This window comes from Myotis davidii, unplaced genomic scaffold (genome assembly GCF_000327345.1).
Source record: "Myotis davidii unplaced genomic scaffold, ASM32734v1 scaffold185, whole genome shotgun sequence".
Classification (NCBI taxonomy): domain Eukaryota; kingdom Metazoa; phylum Chordata; class Mammalia; order Chiroptera; family Vespertilionidae; genus Myotis; species Myotis davidii.
This window is the reverse complement of record NW_006297811.1, coordinates 31,731-42,898: the sequence shown is the minus strand read 5'-3', so window position 1 is coordinate 42,898 and position 11,168 is coordinate 31,731. Positions and strand designations below refer to the sequence as shown.

Here is an 11,168-nt window from a genome sequence, read left to right as displayed (position 1 = left end):
AGGGAAAGAAGGCGGAGAGATGCAGTAGTGCTGGCTTTGAAGATGAAGGAGGTGCCATGAACCAAGGAATGTAGGATGCCTCTAGAAGCTAGAAAAGGCCAGCAAGATCCCCTAGAGAGTCCTCCAAAAAGGATCTCAGCCCTAGGACACCTTGGTATTAGTCCAGTGAGACATGTGTCAGACTCCAGACCTACAGAACTGTCAAATGAGTCTGTGCTGTGTTAAGCCACCAAGTTTGTGGCAACTTACTGAGGCAGCAATAGAAAATTAATACAGGAAAATTCAAATTCTAGATCAATTCTTCCCCCCTGGAGGATGGAGGGAAAAAAACTAAAGAGGCACACTGTGTGTGTGTGTGTGTGTGTGTGTGTATGTGTGTGTGTGTGTGTTAAAAGCCCAGGCCAAGAGGAAGGTCAGCTCAAGGAAAGCTGAACAGAATGAAAAGACAACTTTTTAAAGAATTAGAGCAAGTCGAGAGAGAATGCCTAACATAAAAGGTTGATATGGTAAATCTTGTTTATCTTTGGAGGAACGCTGTTCTAATTCTAAACCTCACCCCAAGATTCTCTTCTGGGAAGCCTAATTTGAGCTTAGAATGTCTAAAAGCAAACAGAATAAAAGACACACTGTCCTGTGCTCCTAAATGGTGTCTGCCCTAGACTGCACGCCATGGTCACGAGCAGCCTGTGCTTGAGATAGGGAGGCAGTCTACAAAGCATTCTGCAACAAAGCTCCCAGCTGGGCTGCAGAGAAATGATAGCTAGCCACTGAGGGGTTAATAAGATCACTTTCCTCTCGTTTCTGCCAGTACTTCTAGGCAAAGAAAGCAGAAATCACAAGACAACAGTTAGTGATAGAAGCACTGTATTTTAAGAACTCGTTGTGGGAAGTATCTTGATTTCATAACTTTCTCCATTAATTAAAGAGTAAGATAAAGGAAGAATGGACATCACAAACACATTAGCGCACGTTGTTACCCAGCCTACGGTCATGAGGCATAAACCTAGTTGTTGTTTGGGAAGAAGAGTGCTGATGGGAAAGAATTAGAACAGTGACCAGACAATGTGGAAACAGATGCTGATGCAGGATGAAAGAACAAAACAAAAACCAGTTTGTGTTCGTTTCACTGAATATTTTGTCACATAGTGGTACAGAACTAAAATTACATTTTTATATATAAACTACAGGCCCAGCGAGCACGAAATCATGCGCGGTTAGGGTCCCTAGACCTAGAGTGGTCTCCGTCACATGGTGTCTGCCACCCTGTGACGCTACGTGAAGCTCCCAGGCCCAGGACGCTCCACGAAGCCCGCAACTGCTCCGCGAGGCTCCGCCGGCTCCTCGACTGCTCCACGAAGCTTGCTGCCGCCCCACGAAGCTTGCCGCTGGACGTTCTGCAAAACTTACCCCCTCCCCCCACCCCACGACTGCTCCGAGAAACTCCCCTGCCCCGCGAATGCTTCATGAAACTCCACTCACTGCCACCCGGGTGACTGCTCCGCTAAGCTCAGAGCCACCCCGCGAAGCAGCCTGCCACCACGGCTACACAGTCCCCAGTCCCACCCTGCCGCCACCCGCTCCTCATGGTGGGCAACTCGGGGTGTGGGAGGGGGGAACCGAGAGGTGCTCCATGCACTTCATGGTGACCGGTCACCCATTCGGTCATGACAGTACCTAGCTCTTTATATATATTAGGATTAAATCATTATGATTTGAGGAAAATCTAGAATAAATATAGCTTATGTTCTTAAAATGACTGAACTCAATTAAAATATAGTTCATTGAGGTTTGTAAATGTTTTAACATCTGTTTTATAATTCAACTGTCAAACTAAATTATCCTAAACTTGAGACTGTACTGGCTAACCAAGCAGACCAGTTATTTTTACTGTTTCAGAATCTTGAAATTGCAGAACGTGAATAAAACCTTAGAAGTCACCGTGGTCCAACAACTTGCCTGATGGGAGTGATATCCTTAAAAGACACTTTCATTTTTCATTTCATTTTTCCTGATAGAATCTTCTACAGACCAGTTTATGCTCTAGTGCATGAGGGAGGGGGGGGGCATATGACGTGGTCATTTATTGTGTACCTACTTTATGTCAGATGTTGTGATAGGTGCTTTAGATATTTTTAAATAATTTACTCTTTATATCATCCCAGTAAAATACTATGAGCTACATTTTATAGATCCGAAAGAAAGGGCCAAAATAGAGAATACTACTACTTCTTCTCTAACTAAAATAACTAAAAGTCAATGGTATAGAACAAGTAAATATTTTAAAATATATATTTTAATAAAGGTAATGTGGCTAAAAATGTGTGAGACAAAAACAGATTAAATGCATTCTTGCTATTCAAATTTACTGTCAATAATCTATATTTAAATAGTAGACCAAAAGAAGATTTTTTAAAATAATTAAATAATAGTAAGATAAATAATAGCAGGTTCACATTAAATTATCTTAATTCGGGTAAAATTATGAAAATCGTGTTGGTATATATATGTATATATGTGAATGGCAAGCTAAATTATAAAATCTACCTTTTTTCATTTAATTTAAATAGTACTCTTTAACAATATGTTAATATAATATTAAACTGTATAATATAAAGGTCTAACTTTGATAGCAACAAGTATATTTAAATATATTCCATATTAAAAATCAATGTTAATGAAGTTTGCCCTTTCATTTCTGCTGAGGCTTGAAGTAGTAAATACATAAACTAAATGGTCAACAACAGAAGAATATTTAAACTACTGGCATATGATGGCCATTAAACACTATTTCTTGAACATAATTAAGATATGAGACATGCTCATGACATAATGCTAAATGAAAAAAAGCAGGAAACAAAAACACACGTACAAAGCATAATTGCAAAAGTGTAAAAATAAAATGATACACATATACACTTAGGTGCACAGGGGCAAATATGATAACAGCCAATGCTTCATACACTTTATAGTTTTAGTGTAACCTTTTTTTTAATTTGATTCATCTTATTCTACTTCATATTTGATTTAATTTATGTATTTATTTTATTTCTATTAGATTGTAAGATTTTAGGGGCCAGGGACCATCCCTTATTTGCAATTATAGAGACCTTTGCTGTATTGGCATTCAAAAATTTTGCTAGGCTAAATTGAATGAAGTGTAAGGTAGTCTATGATTTTACACTGGGAATAGTTTCTATATTTTTTAAGGTTTTTTTTTGTTTGAAGTCACATTTACAGTGTTATGTAGTCTAAAATATATATGGAGTATCTCTGCCTTGAGTAAATTTCCTCTTTAAATGGGTTTACATCCTAATTTTAAGAAATTCTACTCCATTGTAAAATGTGTGCTTTAGCCCTAGCCAATTTGGCTCAGTGGGTAGAGCGCTGGCCTGCAGAATGAAGGGTCCCGGGTTCGATTCTGGTCAAGGGCATATACCTGGGTTGTGGACTCCATCCTCAGTAGAGGATGTGTAAGAAGCAGCCAATCAATGATTCTCTCTCATCATTGACGTTCTTCTCTCTCTCTCTCCCTCTCCCTTCCTCTCTGAAATCAATAAAGATATATTAAAGAAAAAGTGTGTGCTTCACATTGCTAGAAGAAAGAACTAACAAACATCAGCTTGGACATTTAGATCATGTTCTATATGAAAATAAAATATGCCTAATGTGAATATAAATAATTTATAAATTTTCTTTTTTTTTTAATATATTTTATTGAGTTTTTACAAAGAGGAAAGGAGAGAGATAGAGAGTTAGAAACATCGATGAGAGAGAAACATCGACCAGCTGCCTCCTGCACACTCCCCACTGGGGATGTGCCCGCAATGAAGGTACATGCCCTTGACCGGAATCGAACCTGGGACCTCTCAGTCCACAGGCCGACGCTCTATCCACTGAGCCAAACTGGCTTCGGCTATAAATTTTCTAAACTATATATATTATAGTTTTGTTACCTTTTCAAGTATGATATTGTTCATTATCAGTATTTTTGTAGTCATTTAATGGACACATTTGGAGACTTAAGTTTCATTTTACTAAAAATTTAAAAGAGGCATGCTCCTTTTGTGATGTGTGTGGGAAAAAATGTAATGGAAAGTCATTAGCACAGATCACCACAGAAAGGTTATAGGGACATTTAATATTAATATAGTCCAATTTTAGAATATGGACAAAAATAAACAGTTTGCTGCATTCCTATTATGTATATGGCAATGCACTGGGCACTTTGCATGATATCTTATGTAATCCTTTATGTTAGATTGCTGTCCCCATTTTACAGATAAGGAAAATATTAATAAAGGAGAATAATTTTCCTAAGTAAACATAGCTATTACATACTAGAGTCTAACCTCAGTCTGTCTAATTAAATAAAGCCTTTTTCTCCAAGGCCATTATGCCTCTTGGGAAAGAAAAGTTGGTGGTGAAGACTAGTTGAAGGACCGAGAAGCCAGTCTCAGGACAAGCTGCTAGTTTTGTAATTTTAAGGTTCTGCTTCAAGGGCAGAGATGTTTTTTCATGAAAAGACCTCAGATGGGTGGAGCTTGGCCTGATGAGAAATGCTTCTGGAAAATGACCTTCACCTCACTCAGTCTCACAGTAAACACCATTCAGAAATGTGTTGTGTTCACCTCTACCAGCCACTCACTCTGATTAGCAGGTGGACCTGGGGCCAGTCTCCAGAAGGAGAATCTCCAGTTGGCATGGAGCCAGCTCCCAGGAAGAAGCTGGGTCAGGACCAAGAGAAGGGTCAGGACAAAGAGAGCACTCATGCCTGCAATCAGTCCCCACCTGCATGCCTCCATGGGAAAATGCAAAGCTCTACTTCCAGGTGAGAGCATGCTGTGTCATCACCTGATTTATTGTTTCCGTAAGTTCCTGTATCATTTCCATTAATTCTTTATCTGTGTCCGATGGTGTCTTTCCATCATCACATATTCTGTTGCCACAACCAATTAACTTCTTTTTATGAATGGAATTCCAGTCATATCAGCCCCGCTGGTGTATCTGCTTACATGCTGAAGACACTTACTCAGTTTTCAGACCTCCGAGAAAGCCCCACATTCTTCATGAGTCTTCCAGACTTGATTTTCTTAGAATCAGGTGCCTTTTCTCCATGCTTATATTGTAGTGTGCACAAATTCCCATTGTACCGGTGTCTCAATAATCATGTTGTTCATTGATAAATGTCTCTGTCCACTAGAATGATACCTTTGATGTGACAGTTCTTTAAACTCCAGCCCATATACAGTAGGTGCAGTGTTCATTTGTTCACTAAACCTGCTATTCGTTGGTTTTATCACATAAGATATATATTGGTGCCAGCAATTTAACATTGAATTAAACCTAATACAAAGTATTTTCAAAAGATGACACAGGGATGAAAGCATTTTTAGAAAAAGAGTAACAGAAACAGTAATAGCTAATACTTCCTAAGTATTGTGTGTCCTAGTTTTACATGTATTAATTCATTTGATCTTCACCATAACATTTTGCAGAATGTACTACCATTTCCCCTATTTTCCAGGTGAGAAAACTGAAGCAGAGGAAGGTTAAATAACCAACCAGATCATACAGCAACTAAGAGGTGGAGCTGGGATTCGAATCCAGGCATTCTGCCTCTAGAGTAGTTTCTCTTACCTACTGCCAGTCATAGCTCTTCCTGTGCTAGTGATTTCTTTTCATTCCAGGGGTGGAGAACACCTGGGCCCGTGGGCCATATCATTTGGTCTGGCCTTGCCAAGGCAACTGCAGGGAGGACTCAAAGTTCAATAAATCTGGAAGCTTTTTTCATAGCAACATCATTTTTAAGTTGATAATTTTGTATGGCCCGCAAATGATGTTATAAATGTGTAAATGGCCCTTGGCAGATAAAAGGTTCCCCACCCCTGACAGCAGTTCTGTAAGACAGAAGGAATATACTAGGAGGACAAGTTGAACTGACTTGGTCTGGTCCCTGGGCTCTGCAGGTGAGTGAGCAGCAGGGCAGATGTGATCAGTGCTGTGTGTCTGAGTGCTTTGTGATAGGCACAAAGACAGAGACATGGATGCCAGCATTATCTACAATGGGATGCTCCTACTGCACCAACATGTAACACGTTATCCCTCATCTAATCCTTCCTGATTGGAGTATTTTGAGCTCTTACTCTTCCACAATATTTTAGAATCAGCTTGTCAAATTTCAAGAAAAAAAAGCCTGCTTGGACTTTGTTTAAAGGTGGACTGAATCTACAGATCAGTTAGACAACAGCTTGCTATTTGTAGTGAATTTCCCTATCTATGAACACAGTCTTTTTAAAATAATCATTTGTTTTTTTCATGATTTTAAGTTTTGTAATTTTTTCATAAAGGTCTCAAATTGGCCTACAATTTTCTGTTTTTGAATTGGTCTATAGTTTTCTGTTCTTGAATTGTCTTTATCTGGTTTTGAAGTTGTAAGAACTTCATAAAATAAGATGGGCCAGGTTCTCTCTTCTGTTTTACATAAGCATTTGTATATAAAATATTTAACTCCAGAAAAATTTGCCTATAAAATAAATTGGGCCCAATGCTTCTTTTAAAGAAAATAAAGTTACTGGTTTAATTTCTTTCATATAAAACCATATTTAGTTTGGTTCCATTTTTTTTACTTGTTCCCCTTTAAATTATTATTCCAATTTAAAGAAGATGTTAATCAAATTGCGTGAAACAATACACTAAGTAAAGTTTGGTTGTGCCTATCTTAACTGAAATTGAGCATTAGATTTTCATAAAAATCAGAAATAAAATTATAAATCTATAATATATGTGTCTGATATGCTTTAGTGCCAGCATCTTCTTGAAATTCTTGAAGATAAGTGGGGTAGAGTAAATAGACCTTCACCTAAGAAACGTGCATTAAAAAATTTTACACATCATCACTCATGACATCTCCAATTAACTCCCTCCCGGCTCCAAGTCTCACACTAGAGAATTGATCTGTTACTTTAACCATTTGTACGCCCTAAGCGTCTATAGACACAAGCAGCAGATCTTTTTTAATTAAATTCAAAATATTGTGGCAGTTAACCGATTAAAAACTCATTTAGAATCTTGGAAGACAAAAATTACTGCTTGCTATGTTTTCACAATTGCTTTCTTTAAAACCAAGATCACTTAAGCCAGTGGTCACAATGTGCTCACAAACTTCTAAAGCAACTAAGAAGTCCCCAGAATGATACTTAACAATGGCCTATAAAACAATTACATTTTAAAGGCATATGGGAGAAAAGTCAATGTCTAGAAGGCTGCTGGTAAGGAAAGCATTGTTGAGAGAGATCATCAATAGGGAGGAAGAGGAAGAATAGTAAAAAGAGAATATATGACTGAGTCTCAAAAGCATTCACAGATGGTGTTAAACTTCATCCAATTTTTCTTGAGCTGGAGGTCATGTCCAATTTTCTCACTCTGACATCTTAGATGTTCCTGCAACCTCCATCATCATAGTGTAGGTTGAAAAGGTTAGATGATAACCCTAAGTCATCAGCCAAGGCAAACAACCTAATCTAAGAACCACTATTTTCACACTTTCTTCTCTTCACTTGCACAATTAATAGAAAATATAAATATGGTACAATAACAAGAGAATTAGGGCAATGGGAAGCTAAAAATATAGCTGAGAATAAAAGGACCTGATGCAAGGAGCCAACTAGCTTCTTCCATGCCTAGAAGGAAATTTATCACTTCAGGCTGTAACAAGATCTTTTCCTTGAGAATCAAGTTATAAGCTCTCCCTGGGCCCACAAATCACCAACCCCAATGAATACAGTGCCCCAAATAAAGTGAGATGCAATTTTACTAAAGGTTTCATGACACTTCAAGTCAATTCAACAACTAATTCAAATAAAATGATCACTACTAAAAACTAAAACCAGACACATAATAGAAATCAGTTAGTGACTAGAAACTACTTGGCACAGAATAGACAGTTTGCTTTCTAAATGTTATTGTTACCGGGGTACTTTTAACTGAGTTAACAAAAGTAAAAAAAAAAAAAAAATTCTATATTCCTTTCCAAAGTATGATCATCACAATGAATCTTATCTGTCTGGTAGCTTTTGTTGATGGTTGTTGATAATGTAAAAACAATTTTTTAAAAAGTAGTAGTCAATTAACTTGCTATGTATTTCATCTTTATATTTAATGTTGATTTTTAAATGTCTGCTTTTACATTCTTCCAGAGCAAAGTAAAATAAAATTTTAAAGGATATTAAAATATAGAAAAGATTCCTTCAGTTATGTTTCTATTTTTTAAGTGAAGATCTGGTTATCTCATAAGATAAGGTTATTATCCAATGCTGGGAAATGGCATTACAAGTTGAACATCAAACTAAAGATCAAAACTTTCACTCCTAAAGCTCACAACATATAGACATATCACCTAACAATTAGTTATCTATATTCTTTGAAAAACTGTAAACTAAGAACTTACTTGCCAAATATTTTTATGAATAAAATAGAAGTTTACTGGTATTTGAAAACTTACATTACAGACCTTTAAAAATTATTCTAGTTCTTAGAGAACAAAACAATGATATCACAAATATGATGTTACAAATTATGTCTACTTATGTTTTAAAAACTGGCCAAAATTTATGATAAATAAAATATGGCACAATTTGATAATTGTATAAAGCTTGAAAAATTATTTTGCTGCTTAAAAACAAAAATAAATCATTATTCAACTAGGGTTATTTAAGTATTTGTTTTTCTATCAGTAAAACTTATATTAGTCATGCATTAAAACAAACTAAAAAGAAATTTTAAGACTAATTCCAATGGTCCCTAAATATTCCCACAAATATTTTTAAACGTTTTTATTGACTTTTTTTTTTTTTAGGAGAGAAAAAGAAAGAAACATCAATGAGAGAAAAACATTGATTGGCTTCCTCCGACATGCCCCCTACTGGGGATTGAACCTGAAACCCAGGCATGTACCCTGATTGGGAATTGAACCAGTGACCGCTCAGTAATTTGGGACAATGCTCTACTAACTGAGCTACAGCAGCCAGAACTCTCGCAAATATTTAATAGAAGTGTCTTAAACTTATTAGAGATACTTTATCTGTTTTCCTATCACAGACAAATGTTAGGAGAACTTAGTCTGGAAACAGATGACCAAGGTTCAAATCTGCTACCTACTAACTGTGTGATATTAATCAAATTGCTAAACTTTTCTGTGCCTGTTTCTCCATCTGTAAAATGAAGACGACAGTGGTTCCTATTTTATAGTATCATTCCGTTAATAGTTTTGTGTTAATAATAAATATTTATGTTAATATGTCAATATGTAAATTAAATAACCCAGGTAAAGATATTAGAATGCTGTCTGGCATAATAAATGTTGGCTCTGTGTCCTTTACCATATTTCCAGTTTTTATATTCCCTATTTTCCCTAAACAAAACCAGTAACAAATAGTTAAAAAATGAGCAAAAGAAAAAAATAAAACACTTTAGAAAAAAATGTATCTCTTTCAAATTAATTACCTAACTTAGACTTCAATGGCCCAATATTAGTTGTAATTTAATTCCTTGATTACTTAGCTACAACATTTTTAAAACTTGAAATGTATACCATTTTTAAAAAATTATTGAAAAACTTGAACATTCTTAGAACACTCCTTTTAGGATAGGCTGCTCCTATTAATAATTTCTGGGAGACACACCTAAATGGACCTGTTATTTCTGTAATAAAAAGCAGAGACAAAATAGAGACACAACCTTAAGAAGCTAAAACATCTCTGTGATAATGAAAAAATTGGCCCATGGCCTTTTCTTATGAATTGGTGCAATTTCCTAAATAAAGGCAAAGGAAGGGGTGATGGACATCAGGTTGACTTATTAACAAAAACATTAAAACAAAAGCCAATTAACATCATCAATTGATAAGCATAAAAGAAGATGAGCAAAATTACAGAATGAAAGATGTGGATGTTTGAAGAGTTTCTATTCCCATTAAATAAGGGAGGTAAAGAGGAAAGTAGCAGAAGGGGAGAGGAGAGAGACAGCACTCTTACTGTTCTCATTCTATTGTGGACTAGTTCTTTGAAAAAGAGATCTTGGTACAGGCAGTCTTGACTCTGTAGAGTCTTTTCGTAACTTGCTGTAGGCCTTGCTGATCCTTATGTAAAAGCCGGTGTCTGTCCCATGGTAGGTTTATGTGGCACACTCATTGGTATGCAAGACATCAGAACAGAGGAAGTAGGAAGTTGGATTGGACAGTCTCTAAGATTTTTTTTTTTATTTCAAATGCTTTGCCCTAATTCTTAGTTCCTTTTGTCTCTCTATCATCTATTTTTATCAGACTTACTCAGTTATAACTCATAAGTGGACTTAGCTAGTTTTGAAAATGCTTTATTTTCTCCATCTGTCTGCTAGATTTATTACAGTAGCATTACCTCAATACTACAGGATCTTGACATAGGATTATGTAAATCACACTAACTGAAGTCATAAGACACAGCAGAACTCCCCTCTGAGTTTAGGTATTATCATGTGGAGACTTTTTCCCTGAATGACTTTTTTCCTACTTTTAATAAAATAAAGAGCTATCCACATTTCTTGCCATGAACACTAGAAATTCTGCCCTTTTAAGAGTGCCATCATCCCATTTACACTAACACTGTGAATCTCAAACATAAATAGTGCTGCCATCTAACAGATGGTTTTTCTTAAAAAGACTGCTTCGTTCCATATGTTCCCATTACAATCTTTGTTTCACAGCATAACTCATATTTCACTTTATTCCAGAATTTTGTTCCAGCACAACTTCATGTATTTTCCGTTATTCCTTTACACTGTCACTGAAAACAGTAAATCTACGCTATAGTTTAAAGCTAAACAAATGTAAAAGCACAATTAATGATAGAACTAGTTATTTTTTCAAGGTCTGACTAGCTAGAAAATCCAAATAGGTTTACACTGACATATAACAGGCAGGCCTATGCTAGCTAGCTGTGCACACTGTAGGAAAAAATGCTTCTATTACCTGCTTGGCAACATATGGCTTTGCCAGAAAAGTCAGCATGTCAAACATTTAGTCCTCAACATGCTTCATGATGATTACATCATGATTTCAGAACTAAACATTTTGCAAAATAAAAAGGTGTGTAATACGTTTTTGGCATTTACAAGAGATCATTTACATAACTCCT

General features: G+C 36.2%; 1 pseudogene; it reads left to right on the top strand.

Moving 5' to 3' along the window:
- Positions 1 to 74, top strand: part of LOC102774229 — a 28,067-nt pseudogene extending 27,993 nt beyond the window's left edge.
- The last annotated feature ends 11,094 nt before the right edge of the window (positions 75 to 11,168 follow it).